We start from the raw sequence: 24,565 nt of genomic DNA on the forward strand, positions 1-24,565 counted from the left end.
GGTTCATCCGCCCTCGAATAGGATATTTTGGGTTCATCCACCCTCGAATAGGATATGTTGGGTTCATCCGCCCTCGAATAGGATATGTCAGGTTCATCCGCCCTCAAACAGGATATGTCGGGTTCATCCGCCCTCAAATAGGATATGTCGGGTTCATCCGCCCTCAAACAGGATATTTTGGGTTCATCCGCCCTCGAATAGGATATTTTGGGTCCATCCGCCCTCGAATAGGATATTTTGGGTTCATCCGCCCTCGAATAGGATATTTTGGGTTCATCCACCCTCGAATAGGATATTTTGGGTTCATCCGCCCTCGAATAGGATATGTCGGGTTCATCCGCCCTCAAACAGGATATGTCGGGTTCATCCGCCCTCAAATAGGATATGTTGGGTTCATCCGCCCTCGAATAGGATATTTTGGGTTCATCCGCCCTCGAATAGGATATGTTGGGTTCATCCGCCCTCGAATAGGATATTTTGGGTTCATCCGCCCTCGAATAGGATATGTTGGGTTCATCCGCCCTCGAATAGGATATTTTGGGTTCATCCGCCCTCGAATAGGATATTTCGGGTTCATCCGCCCTCGAATAGGATATGTCGGGTTCATCCGCCCTCGAATAGGATATGTCGGGTTCATCCGCCCTCGAATAGGATATGTCGGGTTCATCCGCCCTCGAATAGGATATTTTGGGTTCATCCGCCCTCGAATAGGATATTTTGGGTTCATCCGCCCTCGAATAGGATATTTTGGGTTCATCCGCCCTCGAATAGGATATTTTGGTTTCATCCGCCCTCGAATAGGATATTTTGGGTTCATCCGCCCTCGAATAGGATATTTTGGGTTCATCCGCCCTCGAATAGGATATTTTGGGTTCATCCGCCCTCGAATAGGATATGTCGGGTTCATCCGCCCTCGAATAGGATATGTCGGGTTCATCCGCCCTCAAATAGGATATGTCGGGTTCATCCGCCCTCAAATAGGATATGTCGGGTTCATCCGCCCTCAAATAGGATATTTTGGGTTCATTCGCCCCCGAATAGGATATTTTGGGTTCATCCGCCCTCGAATAGGATATTTTGGGTTAATCCGCCCTCGAATAGTATATGTCGGGTTCATCCGCCCTCAAATAGGATATGTTGGGTTCATCCGCCCTCGAATAGGATATGTCGGGTTCATCCGCCCTCGAATAGGATATGTCGGGTTCATCCGCCCTCGAATAGGATATGTCGGGTTCATCCGCCCTCGAATAGGATATGTTGGGTTCATCCGCCCTCGAATAGGATATGTCGGGTTCATCCGCCCTCAAATAGGATACGTTGGGTTCATCCGCCCTCAAATAGGATTTTATTTTTTTAAAGTTGTTGTTGAAACCAGGCGCCCACCTGAATAATGAGAGGAACACATTTCAGTCTTTAAATTTCATAACAGGTGCCCACCTGAATAACGAGAGGAATACTTTTATGTCTTAGTTTAGACAGGTCGCCCACCAGTAAAATGCGGGAATACATTTAAGTTCTAGGTTGCCCACCAGTAAAATGCGGGAATACATTTAAGTTCTAGGTCGCCCACCAGTAAAATGCGGGAATACATTTAAGTTCTAGGTCGCCCACCAGTATAATGCGGGAATACATTTAAGTTCTAGGTCGCCCACTAGTAAAATGCGGGAATACATTTAAGTTCTAGGTCGCCCACCAGTATAATGCGGGAATACATTTAAGTTCTAGGTCGTCCACCAGTATAATGCGGGAATACATTTAAGTTCTAGGTCGCCCACCAGTAAAATGCGGGAATACATTTAAGTTCTAGGTCACCCACCAGTATAATGCGGGAATACATTTAAGTTCTAGGTCGCCCACCAGTAAAATGCGGGAATACATTTAAGTTCTAGGTCACCCACCAGTAAAATGCGGGAATACATTTAAGTTCTAGGTCGCCCACCAGTAAAATGCGGGAATACATTTAAGTTCTAGGTCGCCCACCAGTAAAATGCGGGAATACATTTAAGTTCTAGGTCGCCCACCAGTATAATGCGGGAATACATTTAAGTTCTAGGTCGCCCACCAGTATAATGCGGGAATACATTTAAGTTCTAGGTCGCCCACCAGTAAAATGCGGGAATACATTTAAGTTCTAGGTCGCCCACCAGTAAAATGCGGGAATACATTTAAGTTCTAGGTCGCCCACCAGTATAATGCGGGAATACATTTAAGTTCTAGGTCGCCCACCAGTATAATGCGGGAATACATTTAAGTTCTAGGTCGCCCACCAGTAAAATGCGGGAATACATTTAAGTTCTAGGTCGCCCACCAGTAAAATGCGGGAATACATTTAAGTTCTAGGTCGCCCACCAGTAAAATGCGGGAATACATTTAAGTTCTAGGTCGCCCACCAGTAAAATGCGGGAATACATTTAAGTTCTAGGTCGCCCACCAGTAAAATGCGGGAATACATTTAAGTTCTAGGTCGCCCACCAGTAAAATGCGGGAATACATTTAAGTTCTAGGTCGCCCACCAGTATAATGCGGGAATACATTTAAGTTCTAGGTCGCCCACCAGTAAAATGCGGGAATACATTTAAGTTCTAGGTCGCCCACCAGTAAAATGCGGGAATACATTTAAGTTCTAGGTCGCCCACCAGTATAATGCAGGAATACATTTAAGTTCTAGGTCGCCCACCAGTAAAATGCGGGAATACATTTAAGTTCTAGGTCGCCCACCAGTAAAATGCGGGAATACATTTAAGTTCTAGGTCGCCCACCAGTAAAATGCGGGAATACATTTAAGTTCTAGGTCGCCCACCAGTAAAATGCGGGAATACATTTAAGTTCTAGGTCGCCCACCAGTAAAATGCGGGAATACATTTAAGTTCTAGGTCGCCCACCAGTAAAATGCGGGAATACTTTTATGTTCTAGGTCGCCCACCAGTAAAATGCGGGAATACATTTCAGTTCTAGGTCACCCACCAGTAAAATGCGGGAATACATTATGTTCTAGGTCGCCCACCAGTATAATGCGGGAATACATTTTGTCTGTTTATTCCGTATTCTAGGTTGCCCACAAGTATAAATGCCGACATGTCATTACCAATAGGAGACACACTTCCTCAGTTTAGTTTTACCATAGGAGACACACTTCCTAAGTTTAATCTTACCAATAGGAGACGCACTTCCTAGTTTGGCTTTTCAGGTTATATTTTATTGCAGGAGACGCACCTCCGGAATTTAAGTTCGACCATAGGAGACGCACTTCCTAGTTTAGTTCATTCCGATTCGACCATAGGAGACACACTTCCTAGTTTGAGTCATTGAGGTTTTATTTTAGCAGACGCATTTGCTAGCAAAAGTTTTTGGTTTTACTCGTAGGAGATGCACATCCTAGCCTAGTCTTTAGTTTACTCATCATTGCATCAGTAGTGTAAATGAGTTACAATTTTGCTAACGACTCACAAATCTTCCCAGCACAAACTGGGTTAGGAAATTTTGTTTGTTTTGTTTGTTTTAGTTGTCAGGGACCCGCCTGTAGAACGGAGGTTGTTGTATGTCGAAGAAAAGAAGAAATCAGGCGTCCACCTGGAGAACAAGGACAAAGAAAAGAAGAAATCAGGCGTCCACCTGGAGAACAAGGACAGAAGAAAAAAGAAATCAGGCGTCCACCTGGAGAACAAGGACAAAGAAAAGAAGAAATCAGGCGTCCACCTGGAGAACAAGGACAGAAGAAAAAAGAAATCAGGCGTCCACCTGGAGAACAAGGACAAAGAAAAGAAGTAATCAGGCGTCCACCTGGAAAACAAGGACAAAGAAAGGAAGTAATCAGGCGTCCACCTGGAGAACAACGACGAAGAAAGGAAGAAATCAGGCGTCCACCTAGAAAACAAGGACAAAGAAAAGAAGAAATCAGGCGTCCACCTGAAGAACAAGGACAAAGGAAGGAAGAAATCAGGCGTCCACCTGGAGGACACGGATAAAGAAAAGAAATAGAAATCAGGCACCCACCTGGAGAATAAGGGAATACAATTAAAGTATTGAAGTCAAAAGTCCGCTCATATGAGAAAGGAGCACACTTAGAATCAATAAAGCAGAGGAATACAACAGGAATCCCCCGCAGGAAACAATAAAAGTCCCCAGCACCGGGAAGCAGAAGGCTACAACAAAAATCCCCAACATTCAACCAAGTTATAAATAGCAGAAGCTCGCCTCAAGAATGCGAGTCAATAGTCTGGGATGATCAATAGAAGCTGGTCACAAAAACAAAAAACAAGAAAAAAAGAGAAAAAGAAAAAGAAAAAGAAAAGAACCCAAATTATGGAAGTGGAGAACAAATGTGGTCTGCTCAAGAACTAGCACCTACAACTAGCAAGTATCAAGGTTCAAATCCAAAGTCTGTATGAAGCACCATTCAAGACTCAAGACCAAGTTTCAGAAGACTTAAAGATAGGAATCCTTGTAACTAGTAGCTGATAGGCTTAGTTAGTCTTTTTCAGTTTTCATTTTTGTTGTAATGACAGGACCGCGGACCGGAACCTCAACGGAACGGCACCTCGATCGGCTCTTCACCTCGGTACAATCTACCATCTCTCATTCCCGAACTACACGTGGCATGATTCCTGTATAACCAAGGATATGTAGGCAGCTCAGATACCAGGGCTCGGTCACATTCCCTCTCTTTCCTTAGTATAGTCCGTCCAAGTAATGGTCGGGTCGAAAACATGTCTAGTCGTTCTTTGTCGGAAAACTCTTTGTGTTTCCAGTCAAAGAGGGGCAGCTGTAGACACCGGATTTTTGACCCTCCCCGAGAATTTTCACATTTTTAGCGTGAATATGTGAAATTGGGTCTAATATAGCCATTTTGACTATTTTTACTTTATTTCATTGCAAAAAGAAAAATTACAAAAAAACATATATAAATTTTAGTTTATGTATTTCTTATAAGCTTGAAAAAATACAAAAATTGCACTTTATTTTTGTACTTTATATAATTTTGAAAATAACCAAAAATATAGTTCTATTATAGTCATTTTAATTGTTGAAAAAATAAAAAATATTACTTTATATTTTATCTTTATATAAAAAACGAAAATTACAAAAAAATAGTTTTATTAATATTTTGTAGCTATTTTAAATCTTGAAAAATATTTAAAAAAGATATAGTTTTGTTTAAATACTAGTCTTATTTTGGGTAGTTATTTTGCTTACATAGGACTAGTTAAGCAACGTTTTCTTATTCTCGGATCCGGGCAAAAGAATAATCTTCGGGTTCAAACTACCCAGTTTTAGGCCTAATTTTCGGACCTAGCCCATAATAAATCGAGTCCATGACACATGGGGAACCCCACCACGCGTGGGGGACACAAGTCTCGAACCCCACCACGCGTGGGGCTCATTTTTCTGGGCAAAACCATTACAAAACACACGGACAAAATTTTTGATAAAGGGGAGGACTTTGGAAATTTGGTGGAAACAGGCACTATTCATTTTCTTCTTCCTAAAGAAGAAGAAGAAAAAACCCTACTGGCTCACGTCCGAAACAGGAAGCAAAACCACCATCTCTCCACCATAAACAACACCACCAAACGACCACTCTGTCACCTTCCCCGGCACCCCTACTGTCGACAACCACCCAACCAGCCCCCTCCGTCGTCGTCGCAACTAACTCCCCCACTGCCCAAAACCAGTCGCACCCCGTCGCCACCAGCTTCCAACCAGCATCACGACCAACAGCCCCCCCTTGTCGTCAAACAACCAGCTGCCTCAAGACCACCGTCGAACCACCAGCTTCCCCTCGTCTGCCCCACCAAAAAAAAAACCCTACAAGCCCACAACATCGTCCCAGCTCCCCGCTGCTCCCTCGTCGTCAACTGAACCAGTCACACCCCCACGACCACCTGCTGAACCAGCAGAATCCGGCGACCATCGTCATCATCTTCTTCGTCATTCAGCCCGTCGCCCCCTACTGCTGCTTCGTCGTTAGGGAGGCAGCTGTTGCTGCGTCGCCGCGCTGCCTAGCAGCTATCGCCACAGTCCTCTCCTTCGCGCCACTAGCTCCCTCCATAGCTGCCCTTTCCTCACATCCAACGACCCCTTCTGCTGCAGCTTCACTCATCAGTTGCTGCGTCGAAAAATCCAGCAGCAGCTAACCTCTCGAAAAATCCAGCAGCGGCAATAGTTCTTGGTCCGAGCTTTCTATTTCCATCGAGGTCGTCTTTGATTCGTCGTGGTCCGGCACGTCGAGGTGCTGTCCGAGGTTCCGTCGGGATCACTGTTTATCGTTCTAGGATTATCGAGGTTCGAAGGTTGGTGTTCTTCGTCCTTTGTTTCATTTCATTCGTTTTGCATATTATGGTTCAAGGCAAAAAATGAGAATATTCGATATTTATGAATGTCAACAATGCAATTTTTTTTGTTGTCGTGTTAAAAATGTTTATCCTATGTTTAGGCTTAAAGTAAATGTGAGCATATGAACGAGGTTATTCTATTTTTCATTTTTATCATGGATATTATTACCTGTTAGAATCATTATTTTTTTGTTTAACCTCGGATGATTTCATTGGTAGAAAATCGTAGTTGCCTTAAGTTTGCCCTCAAATAATAAAAACGAGACGAGCTTCGCCACATAAAAAATGTACAAATTGCGGAGCCCTCACAAAACATATGTATTAAATACTTAGATTTCGGGACGGGCCGATTAGCAAATTTCACGGCCCTACCCAAAATAATAATGCGCCAATTGCTTTAGGCGCGCCTTTAATAATTTAATTTTCTTAAACTCGGGTGCACATTTATGTGACCCAAATCCAAATCTCAACGGAGTCGAAATATGTCTCTAGTCACGGGCGCATTGATTGTGGCGTGACCCGAGATGCATTTCCATGACGTTGCAAATTCTTAAAAAATAATGAATGAGACGAGCCTCGACAAACAAAAATATAGAAGCTGCGGGGCCCTCTAAATGCATATATATTAAAATACTTAGAATCCGGGACAGGCCGCTTAGCAAATTTTACGGCCTTCCCCAAAATAACAATACGTTAGTCGCTTTAGGCGCGTCTTAATAATTTATTCTCCTTAATTCGGGTGCACATTTATGTGACCCAAATCCAAATCCCAACCGAGTCGAGATATGTCAATAACCACGGGTGCATTGATGTAACGTGGTTCGAGATATGTTTTCACGACGTTGCAAGTCCTATAAAATAACAGTGAATGATAAAAGCGGTTAAAAGATAAAATTGGCACATAAGTTCACATTTGTATAAAATAAGATAATCAAGCCGAATATAACAGTTGAGCGACCGTGCTAGAACCACGGAACTCGGGAATGCCTAACACCTTCTCCCGGGTTAACAGAATTCCTTATCCGGATTTCTGGTACGCAGACTGTAATATGGAGTCATTCTTTTCCTCGATTTGGGATTAAAATTGGTGACTTGGGACACCCTAAATCTCCCAAGTGGCGACTCTGAAATAAATAAACCAATCCCGTTTCGATTGTCCTTTAATTGGAAAAACTCCCTTGCGCCCTCTCGGGTGCGGAAAAAGGAGGTGTGACATGTATAATTTTGAGTCCTTATGTGTGGTTTAGCGTTGGAATCTGCAGTTGGGCCATTAACGTTGGCCTAATGTCTTTGGATGCGCTATAAATTGCGCTCAAGACCTCTGTTTCATTTGTGATTTGGGCTTATTGTTGATTTAACCCTGCTATTCATCGGATCTTATATTAGCAAAACGCTTAGTTAACATTTTAATCTTTATGAATCGATGCACGTCGTTTTAGCGAAATTTTCCATGGCCTTCACGAGTGTTATAATTTTAGAAAAAAATTTATGAAAAATGAACTTCGTAGTTTACCTTAAGCGCGTCAGTTATATAATTATCATGGTTATCAAAACCCGGGGGTGCATTTCATGTGACCCGGTCCTAATTTCCAACAAGGTTAAATAGAGCGTGCTGTGAACCATGGGTGCATTTCATGTGACGTGGCTTGCAATATGTTTTAAATAACCTTGAATTAATTCTTTAAATAAGTAAAAGCAACAACAACAACAACATCCCAGTATAATCCCACCAGTGGGGTCTGGGGAGGGTAGTATGTACGCAGACCTTACCCCTACTCGGAAGGGCAGAGAGGCTGTTTCCAGGAGACCCTCGGCTCAAGAGAGCAACAAAGACTCACAGACTAACTCCTAAATGGCTAGTGTTACTCTAGTGCACTGTAGTAATACTCACAGACTTCCCCCTAACCTACAACCTTAATGCTCGACCTCCACAATTCCCTGTCAAGGGCCATGTCCTTAGAAATCCTAAGTCGTGCTAGGTCCTGCCTAATCACCTCCCCCCAATACTTCTTAGGTATCCCTCTACCTCTCCTCATGCCCACCACAGCCAGTCGCTCACACCTCCTCACTGGCGCATCAATGCTCCTCCTCTGAATGTGTCCGAACCATCTAAGTCTTGCTTCCCGCATCTTGTCCTCCATGGGGGCCACGCCCACCTTATCTCGAATAACTTCATTTCTAATCTTGTCCATCCTTGTATGACCGCACATCCACCTCAGCATCCTCATCTCTGCTACTTTCATCTTCTGGATGTGTGAATTTTTAACCGGCCAACACTCGGTCCCATACAATATAGCAGGCCTAACCACTGCTTTGTAAAACTTACCTTTTAGTCTTTAAATAAGTAAAAGCGGTTTTCCAAAAGTTAAAAATGCACATAGGTTTCCAAGATGTTTTAAAATCAGATAATAAGACATTTATAACAGTTGAGCGACCGTGCTAGAACCACGAAACTCGGGAATGCCTAACACCTTCTCCCGGGTTAACAGAATTCCTTACTCGGATTTCTGATTCGCGGACTGTTAAACAGAGTCAATATTTTCCTCGATTCAGGATTGGAACCGGTGACTTGGGACGCCATAAATCTCCCAAGTGGCGACTCTGAATCTTTTAATAAATATAATCCCGTTTCGATTGTCCCTTAATTGGAAAAACTCCCTTTATTTAGACCCTTTCCGGGGGTGTAAGGTAAAAAGGAGTCAACCTCAGGATGTTATATTTTTTGCAAACTTCTGCCTTTTATGTTAACACACTTGCTTTTGAACTCCAGGGGAACTGCAACTGCGCGTTCAGTTCCCTCCTTGTAATGTTCTACTTTATGTTTTCAATAAAATGATCAATGCATGGTTTAGCAAAAAAAACGTCTATAGTTTTATTGACAAATAGTTATTGTGTTTTCCTCGTCTTTATCCAAATAGCCAACCATATTCATTATTCTTTTTCTAGTTGGTATACATAGATTATACACTGATTATACATATATTTTACCTGAATTGTTTATATATTATATATTCATCGCTATTTTAAATTTAAACAATTGGGTAGAAGACTATTTAAGTTAATTCGTTTTGAAAAAAATTGTGGCATTTGGGAAATAGTAAAAGTTGTTTTTATTTATTTAGAGAAAGTTTGCAAAAATATGGAAATTATTTGAAAACATAATTTGTATTTAGATGGTCCTTTTAGAAAGCTACTATCGTTGTGTTCAAAATCCACTTAGTTAACTTCTACATCAGACATAGATGGACACACGATTTTTGGGTTAGAGAGAGAATCTCCTCCTTCTCACTAAAATCCCAAACCATGAACAATTCAAAAATCTCTAACCTAATTCCTCCTAAGCCCCCTGATATTGATCAAATGCATTTCTCACTAACTCCTACCCCTTCAAACCCAAGCTTCAATGACAAATTAATCGACGGAATTCAAGATGGTCAGATTAACATGATCATTGATTCACCCGACCAATCTCATCCATCTCCTCCTAATGGCCTTGAAAATACAATCCCTCACTCAAATGATGATCACCTAATTCATTTATCTCCAGGAGACCTACACCGTATTTACTCTCCCTAGAAATACTCAACGATTATAAAGCTACCCAACATCAACTACTCAAAAGGAAAATTCAGGACTTGTGGAAACTAAAGGAAAATTTTCCACTCATTGACCTAGGATCAAATTATTATATTACGAAGTTTAGTAATGAAGATAGCATGCTCAAAGTCCTCCACAGTGGTCCTTGGTTCATCTTTGGCCACTTCCTATCCGTTCAAAAATGGGTGCCAAATTTTATTGCCTCAAAAGCTAAGATTTCACTGGCTGCTATTTGGATACGTCTACCACAATTGCCAACAGAATTTTATGATGGACAAATACTCACAAAAGTTGGTAACAAGATTGGTAAACTGTTAAAAATTAATGCATGCACCTCTTCTACTCTAAGGGGTCGTTATGCTAGGCTATGTATTGAAGTTCCATTGGAGGTCCCTGTTACACCGTTCATTTATATTGGACAACATAAACAAGAAATCCACTATGAAGGGGTCAATTTCCTATGCAAGAATTGTGGTAGATTAGGGCATTCAATGGCCTCATGCATCGATACTAAGCAAGGAAGCAAATCTTCCATTCCAAAAGGGGACAATGTCACTAGCCAATCCAAGGCATTAGACACTTCAAGTTATAGCATGCAAAAAGGATCTTCCCTGCCCAAAGAGGATGCCTGTCACACCGTTACTTTTCCCAAGAAGAAAAAGTCTGTGTACAAGCCAAAACCACAGCAAAATAACACTGGTGAGGTAATGGTTCAATTGCTTCCCACCCCAGGTAAGTCTCTCCCCCCCCCTTCACAAAATATTAATCTTATTGTTACTCCTTTTTTTACATACTGAAAAAACTAATCAAAATGAAAATAACATTGCCACAAACAATTCATTTGAAGCATTGGATAATCCGCCTAATAACACCAATGCAACCACAAGGAGCCTAAGAAGTATCGACACTTCCTGCATGGAAATTGATGTGGCAGTCAATGAGCCAATGAATGTCCATGTGGCAGACTAAAAAACAAACCAATTAAATCACATGCATCCAAATAATTACTCTCCTACTACTAATGCCCTAACACCTCCTAAACCTAATCGTATTTCACACACAAACTTTACTAATTTAGCTAATACCACCCAATCCCTCACTAAGGAACAATTATCTTACCGCGCAGAGAGTAATCCTCCACCTCTATTATCCAACCACGTGGCCAAAGAACTATCCTCCCAGCCCCAAATGGCCAATGAATCATTCCATGTTTCCCTAACAAAATCCAAACAAAATCTTTCTAATACCACTTCTCCAAGTAACCTAAAAGATATCCCTATAGATATCAACACTGCCAGTCTCTCTAACTCGGCTACTCACAACAAAAACCTAGATCACTACCCTCCTAGCATTCATATAAACCCTACCCCTCCTCTTGACAATGCCAAGGATCCCAATAACTCAAAGAAAAAGATATCGTCTAGTGCAAATACTAAGGCACCAGCGAGCCCTAAACATGTCCAGTCCTCCCAATGCACTAGAACAAGAAAACATAGAAATAGAGAAGGAGGAAGAAGTAAATCTACTGGGATCAGGTCCAGTCCTAGAGTTTTCAAGAATCAACGAGGTAAAAGTATACCTCTTCAGGGATCAAAGAGAGAAAAGATATGTTCTAAGCTGCCCAGTAGTACTGCACAAAATTTCAATGGATGTGAGACCCGCTCAGGACCCAACGGTGGGAAATCATGCAATGATTTTAGTTCCATCATTAAAGAGGAATCCAATTCCTCAACCTCAGCGGGACAATGGGACACCAACAAACCATGCAAACATGTATAGGCCTACCAATATTATAATCTGGAATATCCAGTGTGGTAACAATGAAAATTTTAGGGTCAACTTTCGGAAAATGCTGGACACTCATAGACCTTGCATGGTTACTTTATTAGAAACTAGAATGGAGAGTCATATGTCCCTTCTAAGTGATTTTGAATTTTCACAAATGATTGAAGTTCCTAGTGAAGGTTAGTCAGGTGGTATTGTGCTTCTATGGGATGCAAATGTTGTCAAGGTCCATGACTTTATTAGAAACAACCAAGAGATACATGCCACAATTGAGGTACTCCCCTTAAAAACTACTTGGCTTTTTTAACCCATTTATGCTAGTACTAAACTTTATAAACGTGTGGAAATGTGGAATAACATAGAAAAAATTAGCAATAATGTCAAGGGTCCTTGGCTCTACAAGTACTATGAAAAAGCTTCATCTAATTAGCTGGGATATAGTGACCAAGGATCTAAAAGAGGGTGGTTTGAGTATTCACATGGCAAAAAGGAAAAACTTGGTTACCCTATCAGGCCTTGTATGAAGACTCTTAAAAAATCCTTCCGCTCCATGGTGTCATCTCATCATGTCCAAATATTCTCATTCAAAGTCTATCACTAATACTTTCTTCATCTGTAAATCCATTCTCCAGGGATGGAAAATATACAATAAGGGAATTATTTGGCACCCCTCTAAATATTCCCGTTTAAATATTTGGTATAACAATTAGATTTATAATTCCCCCTCCCTTAGAAGCTCTATTGAGGTCCCCCTTAACAAAAATGAGTGTAATCTTTCTCTAGGAAGCTTAACTAAGGATAATAATTGGGACATAAAGAAAATTTGCTTTGAATTACCTCCTGAAGTGATCCACAACATTAGTATTACTCCAACTCCCTCCAATAATTCCAAAAGTGATGAATTTAGTTGGAAACTAAGCTCAGATAGGATTTTCTCTACAAAATCTTGCTATAATCTCCTCACTAATCCATGTCCCTCTTCAAATTCCTATAAATGGATATGGGATCTCCGTTGTCCTAACAAAATTAAAATCTTTCTCTGGAAATGCTCTCATAATCGTGTTCCTTGTAGAGCCTATCTACATAAAAATTGGTATGAACATTGATGCCACATGCACTACATGCAGAATTGGCATTGAAAACATCCAATACATCTTCTTGAACTATACTTCTACCTAACAATACTGGAAATCCATGGGTATCAGCTACCATACACTACTGGCGATGTTAACTGGCTCAGGGACATTCGTGATGCCTTCATCAATCAAAATTCCCATTACATTGGATGGGAAACTCTCTTCCCTTTTGATCGCAGCCTACTCCGCACTACTAATTATGTAGCGAGAGAGGGTCGGAGCAGCTTTTACCCGATTTTGGGTCTGGATCGATATCCACAGAGCGCTAGAATTGCAATTTAGTGTCTATTTAGCTTAGGATTGCGTAAGTGTTCCAAATTATACTTCTAATCATTTTTGGGAGTTTTCTTTATAATTCTAATTTTATCAAACTTCAAATTATAATTGCAACTATATTAAGCTAAGAGATAAGCTAAAAGGGTAATTTAGATGGTTTAAAGGGAACTAGGGTAGTGACATCCGCCTAGGTAGTCAATTGACGGGTTCTTGAGTCTAAGGCACAATTGACATGATTGAGGAGTATGATATAATCGTTGCACTACTTTACCCACTCTACACCTCTCGGTGGTTCAAGTGATTTTGTCCAATTGACTTTCTCAAGACCAACTGGGTATGCAAATTTACGCAAGCAACTTAGGGTTCAAGTCGGGTATTACTCTCTTGAGGTTTAACCCTTTAATTGGGGCTATCAATCTCTTGAGTATGCCCCAATTCCTTGTTGGATCAATTTCAGAGACTTAGGCTCTCTTTCTCAAGAAGAGCCCTAGTCAACTAAACACAAACTAGTGTTTGCAACCACTAATTCAACAATTAACCATGAAATTGACCCAAATATCAAACACCCATAGTCAATTTAGCCCTAAAATACAAGACCTATCAATTATCCACACTAGGGTTGAGCCACAACCCTAGCTATGGGGTCTAGCTACTCATATTCAAAGAAGAAAAATAAGAAATAGATGAAGATAAACTCATATTAATTAATTACTAAAATAAAAATAAACATTCAATGTTGCAAAGTAGATAAAATTGCCCAAAATGTCTACAAGAGTCGTTCCCACGAGCGCAGCTGCTTCTCCAAACTATCTGATACCCTAAAAATGAAAAAAAAAAATCTATTTATACTGAGCTGAAAAATCTGGACAAAAATGCCCCTACGGGGTTACTAGGGCTCTGAACTTGAAGATCTGGTTCTCTGAACTCGGGTTCCGCGGACCGCACAGAATGGACTGCGGCCGCGGAGGCTTCTAGTGCGGTCCGCACAAAATGGACTGCGGACCGCATTGGCTTGAAAGCTCCAATTTGACACTTCTCTGATTCTCAGCTCTGCGGACCGCACAAAATGGTAGTGCGGTCGCATTGCCTTCAGTGCGGACCGCACAAAACCTAGTGCGGTCGCACTGCCTCTTAACCTGGAAATCATGCTCTCTGAATCTCCTAGTGCGGACCGCACAAAGTGGTGTACGGCCGCACTAGGCCTGTTTTGCCTGAGCTTGTCTTGTCTTTGGCACTTGTGCAAGTTTCACTCATTTTGAGATGTTCTTTGACATTTTGTCACTTTGTTAAGCAAACCTGCAATCAAGCACAATTTGTGAGCCTTTCGGGACTATTTTTGTGTGAATTTCTAATCAAAGCATAAGCAAAAAGGAGTATAAAATGCGTTAAAATCCCTAATTATCACCTTTCTACATATGGGAACTATGGAAAAACAGAAATAATAATAACATAAGTAATCTTAGTTGCTCTCTGGACGTGAAAAAACTCATGCACTTTTGCATGGGAATATATCTTTTTTATGGGAAAAAAATCCTTTCACCACTAAGAAAGTACCTATTGAGATCAAGAGGTATAAACCGCCAAATTTTTTTATTAAACTAAACTGTGATGGTGCTTTCTCTTCTACTAACAATGCAGCAGGAATTGGTGGATTATTCCGTAACAATAATGGTGATTGGATTATGGGATACCATAAAGCAATACATGTCTTCTCCCCAATTCATGCAGAATTATTGGCCCTTCTTGAAGGACTAAGAATTGTAATGGAATTTAAAGATACGAATAGGAAATTGAAACTAATAGCACGAACGTTATTAAACTAATGCATGAAGATTGTATTATATTTCACAATATTATTTTTGAATGCAGATGGTCAATGCACCAACTGGGGCTCCCAATACTGAAACACAATTTTAGGGAAGAAAATTAAGTGGCTCAACGACTGGCTAAAGAAGCAATGAAGCATCCTCCCAGTAACAAATGCGTTTATCATGCTTGTCCACCTTTTTTTGCTGAAGAAGAAGTTCAAAAGAACAAGCATGAACTTTGTAATAGTATAAGAACTATCTTTACTGATGTTTGCACTTACCTAGCAAGTATGGGCAATAGTAATGCCCTTAAGACTATGTCTTACTCCTGTAATTTGTTTTAAGTAATATAAATATCGTGCTTTTTTGTTCAAAAAAAACTTCTACATCTACTGGTTTATATTTTGCACACTTTCTTAAACATATATTTAATTGTTTTAATTATAAAAGTATTTGTATAAAATATTTCTCTTACATATCTTACTTAGTTAAAATCCTACTAATTAAGTCAGTATAGGTCGAATTTTTGAAAAAATAAATAAAGAAATGCTTCTTATTATTTAAAAAATTCAATTTTTTTAAAAATAAGCTCAGTATACCAAACAGGTTAATATTTGGAACTAGATGGAGTTTGTGTCTCCAATGATAGAGCACCATGTTGCGTTTTGATTGAGATTGTCATTCAACTACCAGATAATGAAGCCAACTAATGACATTTTAATTAATATATATATGCCAATAAGATTATCTTATATCAACCTCGTTGACTTTTCATGTTGAAAAGCAGAGACTTGATTAGATTAAAAAAGGTCAATGTTAATCTAGGAGGATAGTAATTTCTTAAATCTCCGACCGTCAGACATCACTATCTATCTTTAATTCATAATGATAGAATCCTTACCAAACTTAATCAATAAACTATTATCAGATTTACTAGATTATTATAGACAATTATCAAAAGATTTACATATTGAGTGAGCAAGAAGAAAGCATAATTGACTTTACTTTTTCGAAAATAATTATAATATAAATATCTTTTATATTTGACTAACCCTTTTTTTGGAAAAGAATATTTTGAACTTCTATAAATTAAAGATCCTTCATTTTCAGGCAACAACACAATATCATTCATAATGTAGTCCTTTGAGGTTTAGAGAGTCTTATTTACGGGGAGAATTCTCTCTTTATTATTTCGTACTATCTTTTTAAATCATATATTAATAGGTTGTTATGAATGTAAGTCAATTGACCTTTATTATTGTCTAATTTATTGTTATTCAAAATTTGTTTTATTAGCTTTCACATAATGTCAAGTTATTTCGATTCCAACACTACTTGCAATGAAGCATCACTTGTGGTCTATATTGCGCAAACTCTTCAAAGTAGTTGTCCCACTATTTTTGGAGGATCCGACATACACCCATCGATTACCCATCTATGTTGTCCCACCATCGCTTTAATAAACTGGACACTTTGTCGACAATCTTAAACGGCGAGTGCTCTTCATCTCTCGGCCTCTTGTTAGGTCTTCCACTAACTGAATCCATATCGTACCTAGATAAATAAAATTATGAGGTCAAGTCCTAATCTAAACTCAAAGAAATGACACCGAGCAGACTTTTGGATAAGACAATAGACAAACTTCTTATGGGAGGAAGGCTAGACTCTAGAAGGATTACAGGTATCTCGCCAAGAAAACAATATGACAAAAACGGCCGGACAAAGGACAAAATGATAAAAGGTGACGAAGAGGACAAGATGGTTATTTTAATGAAAACGACTCTTCAGTACCTCCAAGAAAAGTACTAAGGCTGTCTTGGTAAAATATCCGGACACATGGATAAGCGAGTAAAAACAAATAAAAAATTATTTTCTACGAAAAACACCCATTTGGTACTTCAAAAAAAACTATAAGATTGACTTGGCAAAAATGGCCGAAAACGAGGGACACACGGCAAAAACAAAATGACTATTTTTACAAAAATAACCCTTCAACACTTCCGAGGAAGGTTTAAACGTTGTCCCGGAAAAACGGTCAAAAATAAAGACGAAATGGTAAAAGGTGTTAAAAACGAGCAAAGTAATTATTTTGTACGGAAATAGCCCTTCGACACTTCCAAGGACGATTTTGAGGTTGTATTGAAAAACATGTTTGGACGCAAAGACAAGAATAATGAAAAAGACAAAAAGCAGCAAAACTATTGATTTTGTTCTTTTTTTAAAAAAAATTGAAAAATATTATGGACACACCGATATCGAATACTCTTGCAAAAATGGGGGCTGAACCCTATGAAGGTTGCCTAGTACCCATTGGAATTGTAAGAGTCGGACTTGCATATTTCGAACCAAGACTTGACCATTTTTTTTGGATACCTCATGCCGGATTAATCCTTTTTTTTTATTTAGTAAAAACGAATTATCTGTACAAAACTGGGGGAATGATCTTTTTTTCAATTCCGCTCAACTAATTTTCTAAAGCCGGTCAACAAATGCAAGCAAACCTTCCAAATGATGCAGCAAGTAGCACATAAGTGAACATGACTGTCTCAAAAAGGATACCTGTCTTTACGGACCCGGCACCTATGCCGAGTTTCGCTAAGTCAAATACACATGATGCAACAAAACGATCCTACTAGGGATAACTAGGCGTATGACTTGTTCTTCTAGGTTTTAAAAATCCTAGGGGATGAGGTGTATCTAGACTGGCCATAAAACGAGCGGACAACTCGAGTTGGGAAGGGGTAGTGTACCAGGAGCAATACTTCTCCGGCTTAACTACTAGACCCTCCTCATTCTTAAATATGGGTGACTAATAATCCTTCACCGGGAGCCCAGGCCCATCGGCTTTATCTCAAAAAAGAATAGGATGCGTATCCGCGATTCTCGAGGTTGTATTCAGAAGACTTAGAGGAGGTGCGCAAGAAGACAATTGTGATGACCCAAAAGGTCATCTTCTGTTTTAGAACTTGAATCCGTGTTTCGAGGCCTTAAAAACCTTATTTTATCTCTCCTCAATTTGCGTGCACAATCCGGGCACGATTCCGAAAAGCCTTTATTTGAAAAATTTATGAAATAATAATTTTTGGCCTAAAAAGTTGATTTTTATTGACTTTGGTCAACGTTTTGGGTAAAAGGACCTGGACCCGTAATTTGACGATCCCGGTAGGTCCGTAGTAAAATATGGGACCTGGGCATATGCCCAGAATCGAATTCCGAGGTCCCAATCCCGAGAAATGAATTTTTGATATAAATTGTTAAACTGAAATTTGCAATGGTTTTGAAAAATTGGTTAATGTTTGATCTCGTTAGTATCGGGCCCGTATTTTGGTTTAAGAGCCCGGTACAGTGTTAATATGATATTTAAGTCACGTTTGTAAAATTTGGTGAAAACGGAGTTTATTTGATGTGATTCGGACCTTTGGGTTAAAAGTTAGAAGTTTTGAAACTTTCTTAAAAATTTCATGCAATTTGGTACTAAATTTGTAGTTCTAGATGTTATTTTGGTGATTTGATCACGCGAGTAAGTTCGTATGATATATTAAGACATGTGTGCATGTTTGGTTTGGAGCTACGAGGGTTCGGGTGAGTATCGTATAGGCTACAGAGTGATTTGAAACTTGGAAAAATAGCTGGTGTGCTTCAGCTGTGTTGCAGGCCTCAGACCTCGTAAATGCGAGGTCAAGATTGGCATTTGCGATCATTGTTGAGGTCGCATTTGCGAACTTCTCATCGCAAATGTGAAGAGAAGCTGGGCCAGCCTGTGTTCCCAATTGCGAACTTTCCTTTGCAGTTGTGAAGGGAGTCTGGGAGGGGTATGGATCGCAAATGCGATCTTTTGTTCGCATTTGCAAGGTCAGTGATTGCAATAAAGACACTTTCCTCGCATTTTCAAATGCAGCAGGATTGTGAAGGCTTCGCAATTGCAGTTTCCCCTTCGCAATTGCAAGCTTCGCATTTGCGAAGCTCAGGTTGCAAATGCATAATCTGCAGCTAATAACTTTGGATTTAGACTGGTTTTTTCATCCATTCTCCCATTTTTCAAAACCTAAACCTCAAGAGGCGATTTTCCAAAGACCAGTTCTTCCCCAAATCATAGGTAAATGATTCTTAACTCATTTCTTTCAATCTTTTACTTCTTTTCACAATATTTCATCCTAGAATCTAAGATTTTCATGGTGGAATTGGGGATTCTTGGGTAGAATGTAGGAATTTTGAAATTTAGGGATTTGGACCTTAAATTGAGGTCGGATTCCAAAACCAATTATATATCCGGGCGGGGGTGAATGGGTAATCACGTTTTGGTCTGAATTTTGAGTTTTGACGAAGCGAGCCCCGGGTCGGTTTTTGACTTTTTGGAAAAATGTTGGAAAACCTATAATTATGCATTGGAATTTATTTCTTTAGCGATAATTGATGTTATTAAGTTAATTATGACTAGATACGAGTTGGTTGGAGGTGTAATCGAGAGGTAAAGTGGTAATCGAGCGTTGAATTGTCTGTTGGATTGAGGTAAGTGTTTGGTCTAATTTTGACTAGAGGAATTAGGGATCCTCGACTTAATTGCTATGTGAAATTCCATGGGTGAGGCGTATGGGTGTGCCGCCAATTTATTTGTTTAGCTTGTTCCCTTTCCCGTTCAATGCATAATGTCTTCCTGTCTTAACTACTACATGCTTATTGATGCTTCCATGTTTAATTACTTCTTGTTAGATGTTGTTTTCTTATTTATTAAATGCTCCGTAGTTCATGGTATCACAATATCGGTTTAAATGGGTTTTTCGGTATTTCATGGTACATTTTGGTTGGTCTCACTGTGTATTAATTGATGAAGTTTTCATAATTGTATAGAGTTCCGTTGTTTTGGTTTGAGGTATAAATGTTGTGGAGGGTTTTGAGTTAATACTGTGAAATAGTTGTTCTTATTGTGTGGTTGGTACTGATATGGTGGGATCGGGTTACGCGTAGAAACAACGAGTAATAAGGGTAGACAGGTGGGATCGGGTTGCATGCCGCAACAGGAGGAAAAAAAGGTGATATATTGCGGAGTAATAAGGGTGGACAGGTGGGATCGGGTTGCACGCCGCAACAAGGAGTAATAAGGGTGAATGTTCATATTATTACTGATTATATGGTGGGATCGGGGTGAGCGCCGCATAATTTATTGTTTATGTGTTCTTCTTCTGCTGTGATTTATTCCTGTAGTATTGTAACTCTCTTAAGGATTAGTTATAGCTGAGTACTGGCAAGATGTTTGGGATCCGTATTTACTTTGTTGCAAGTTACTATTTCAATCCATTCCGTATCCCTTTTTGCTTTATTATACACTATTGTAGGTTATATTGTTTATGCCCCGCAGTAGCCTCGTCACTACCTCGTCAAGGTTTGGCTCGGCACTTACCAGTACATGGGGTTGGTTGTACTGATACTACAATCTGCACTTTCTGTGTAGATTTTGGAGCTGGTTGTGGCTGATCGAGAGGTCGGTTGTCGGCATTCATCCAGGAGACCCAAGGTAGTCTTGCAGGCATCCGCAGACCCTGGGGTCCCCTCCTATATTCTTCATTTCTATTTTATTTTCCTTCGAGATAGATCTACTTTTCTTTCGGACCATTACTTGTAGATATTCATAGAATGTTCGTGGGTTGTGACACCAGTTTCTGGGTGGTGACTGTTTCGATTTTGTTAATAGTAATAAGATAATCAGTTAATTATGTATTTCTGCTTTTATTTTTGTTAATTTAGTTTCGTTAAATTTTAATTATAGAAAGTAAAGGAAAAAGGTGAATAAAACTCTAACGTTGGCTTGACTAGCGAGTGCGATGTTAGGCGCCATCACTGTCCTGACGGTGAGAAATTCGGGTCGTGAAAAGTTGTTATCAGAGCACTAGGTTACCTAGGTCTCACAATTCACGAACAAGCTAGCTAGAGTCTGAGGGATCGGTACAGAGATGTCTGTGCTTATCCCCTAGAGGCTACAGAGTTTAGGAACAATATCACTTCTCTTCTTCTCTGTCGTGCGAATTGATCTCTCAATGCTAATTGAACTCTCTACTCTTGTTCTTTCGCAGATGACGAGAACGCGTACCACTTCATCAGCTAATCAGTAGCCCGAGACCCTAGTGGAAGCTCCTACGAGGGGCATAGGATGAGGCCGAGGCCGTGCTAGAGGCTGATGCAGAGGCATGGCTCAGCCTAAATCTCGAGCAACAGCACTAGCGGTGAAGCCTCAGGTAGAGTTTGATGAAGAGGCTTTGGCCCAGACCGTTCCAGTAGGGCCAGCTTAGGTTCCAGAGGGGTTCATTGCTACCCAGGTACTTCAGGATGCTTTGGTCCGTCTAGTGGGCCTTATGGAGAGTGTTACTCAGGCCGGTACATTCCCTATAGCACCAGCCGTCTCTCAAACTGGGGGAGGAGCACAGACTCCCGCTACTCACACTCCAGAGCAGATGGCTCCCTGGTTTCAGACTCCAGCAGCTCAGCCAATTGGGGTAGTTTCGCCGGGTGGTATAGCACAGACTGACGATGGATCAACTATGTCTTCTGATGCCTTGTGGAGATTAGATAGGTTTACCAAGCTTTTCACCACTACTTATGGCAGTACATATTCAAAGGATCCCCAGGACTATTTGGACAGTTGTCACGAGGTGTTATAGAACATGGGAATAGTGGAGACGAATGGGGTCGACTTTGCTACTTTTCATCTGTCAAATTCTGCCAAGAAATGATAGAGGTATTATTGTTTGGCCAGACCAGATGTGTCATCAGCTCTCACTTGGGACGAGTTCTTTCAGCTATTTTTAGAGAAATATCTTCCTATCATTCAGAGAGAGGACTATCGGAGGCAGTTCGAGTGCCTTTAGCAGGGTTCTATAACTGTCACTCAGTACGAGACCAAATTTGTTGATTTGGCCCGTCATGCTCTTCTTATACTTCCCACCGAGAGAGAGAGAGAGAGGGTGAGGAGGTTTATTGAGGGACTTTCTCAGCCTATCATATTGCATATGGCTAAGGAGACAGTGAGTGAGATTTCTTTCCAGGATGCAGCCAATGTGGCCAAACGTGTTGAGATGGTTTTAGCTTAGGGGAGTGTTCAGGGGTCTGACAAGAAGCCTCGTCACTCTGATAGATTCAGTGGGGACTCATCTAGAGGTCGAGGTACTTTTGGTAGAGGCCATCATCCCAGGCCGTTTCATTCAGCACTTCAGACATCCCATGGAGCTTTAGGGGGTCGTGGTCCGTATGTACCTCCTTCAGGGCAGCCAACTTATAGTGCACTGCCAGCTCCCATCAGAGCACCTCCTCTTCAAAGTTGTTATTGTAGTTAGCCTGCTCGTCAAAGTCAGTCTCAGTTTCCTCAGCTACAATATTCGGATGGATAGTTTGAGTGTGGTGAGTATGGGCATGTCCGGAGGACCTGTCCGAGATTAGTGGGTGTTACTCGTAGTAGTAGAGTTCTCGTACCATGATTCCGGCACCGCCTGCCCAGCCACCTAGATGTACGGGTCAGGGTGCTATAGGTAGGGTACAACCCTCTAGAGGTGGAGGTCAGGCCATTAGAGATGGAGGCCAGGCCGCTAGAGGTGGAGGCCAGCCAGCAGGAGGTCGTCCCAGGAATATGGTTCAGGGTGGTGGGCCCCAGCCTTGATGCTATGCTTTTCCAGCCAGGCTTGAGGCTTTGTCCTCCGATGCAGTTATCACAGGTACTATTTCGGTTTGTAGTAGAGATGCTTCAGTTCTATTTGATCCAGGATCTACGTACTCCTATGTGTCTTCTTATTTTTCTTCATATTTGGTTGTGCCTCGTGATTCTTTTAGTGTTCCCGTGTATGTGTCCACACTAGTGGGGGATTCTATTGTTGTAGATTGTGTCTATTGTTCATGTGTGGTTATTATTGGGGGTCTTGAGACCAACGTAGATCTTCTATTTCTCGATATGGTTGAGTTCGATGTCATTTTGGGGATGGATTGGTTGTCACCTTATCATGCTATATTGGACTATCATGCCAAGACCATGACCTTGGCCTTGCCGGGGTTGCCTTAATTGGAGTGGAGAGGGACTCCTGGTCATGCTACCAGTAGGGTTATTTCTTATATGAAGGCTCGATGTATGGTCGAGAAGGGGTGTTTGGCTTATTTGGCTTATGTTCGTGATTCTATTGCAGAGGTTCCTTCTATGGATTCTGTGCCAGTTGTTCGGGAGTTCCCAAAGGTGTTTCCTGTAGACCTGTCGGGGATGCCACCCGACAGGGATATTGAGTTTTGCATTGATTTGGCTCCGGGCACTCAGCCTATTTCTATTCTGCCATACCGCATGGCCCCGCCAGAGTTGAAAGAATTGAAGGAGCAGTTGCAAGATTTGCTTGATAAGGGCTTTATTATACCTAGTGTCTCACTCTGGGGTGCGCCGGTGTTGTTTGTAATGAAGAAGGATGGGTTGATGAGGATGTGCATAGACTATCAGCAGTTGAACAAAGTCACCATCAAGAACAAGTATCCATTGCCGAGGATTGATGACTTATATGATCAACTTCAGGGTGACAAGGTATTTTCAAAGATTGATTTGAGGTCTGGCTACCATCAGTTGAGGATTAGGGCATCCGATGTCCCTAAGACAGCTTTTTGGACTCGATATGGGCATTATGAGTTTCTAGTGATGTCATTTGGCTTGACAAATACCTCAACAACATTTATGGATTTGATGAACTGGGTGTTCAAGCCTTATTTGGATTCCTTCATGATCGTTTTTATTGATGATATCTTGATCTACTCTCGCAATCGAGAGGAGCATGAGCAACATCTTCGGATCATTCTTCAGACTTTGAGAGACATCCAGTTATATGCTAAGTTTTCGAAATGTGAGTTTTGGTTGAGTTCAGTTGCATTCTTAGGTCACGTATTATTAGCAGAGGGTACTCAGGTGAATCTTAAGAAGATTAAGACAGTCAAGGATTGACCTAGACCCACATCAGCTACAGAGATCCAGAGTTTCTTGGGTTTAGCGGGTTATTACCGTCAGTTTGTAGAGGGGTTTTCATCTATATCAGCCCCTATGATCAGGTTGACCCAGAAGGGTGCCCCGTTCATATCGTCGGGTGAGTGTGAGGCGAGCTTTTAGAATCTCAAGACAACTTTGACTATGGTGTCGCTGTTGGTGTTGCCTATAGGTTTAGGGACCTATACAGTATATTGTGACGCATCTCGTATTGGACTTGATACGGTGTTGATGCAGAATAGCAAGGTTATTGCATATGCTTCGCGACTGTTGAAGATTCACGAGAAGTTTATCTAGTTCATGACTTAGAGCTAGCAGCCATTGTTCATGCGTTGAAGATTTGGAGGCATTAATTATATGGCGTGTCGTATGAGGTATTCACGGATCATAGGAGTTTGCTGTATTTGTTCAAGCAGAAGGAGCTCAATTTGAGGCAGAGAAGGTGGTTGGAGCTATTGAAAGACTATGATATCACCATCTTGTATCATCCCGGGAAGGCCAATATAGTGGACGATGCTTTGAGCAGAAAGTCAGCTAGTATGGGCAACCTTGCATATATTCCCGTCGGTGAGAGACCGCTTGCTTTAGATGTTTAGGCTTTGGCCAATCATTTTGTGAGGTTGGATTTTTCTGAGCGCA

The sequence above is a fragment of the Nicotiana tabacum genome, chromosome 1 (genome assembly GCF_000715075.1).
Source record: "Nicotiana tabacum cultivar K326 chromosome 1, ASM71507v2, whole genome shotgun sequence".
Taxonomy (NCBI): domain Eukaryota; kingdom Viridiplantae; phylum Streptophyta; class Magnoliopsida; order Solanales; family Solanaceae; genus Nicotiana; species Nicotiana tabacum.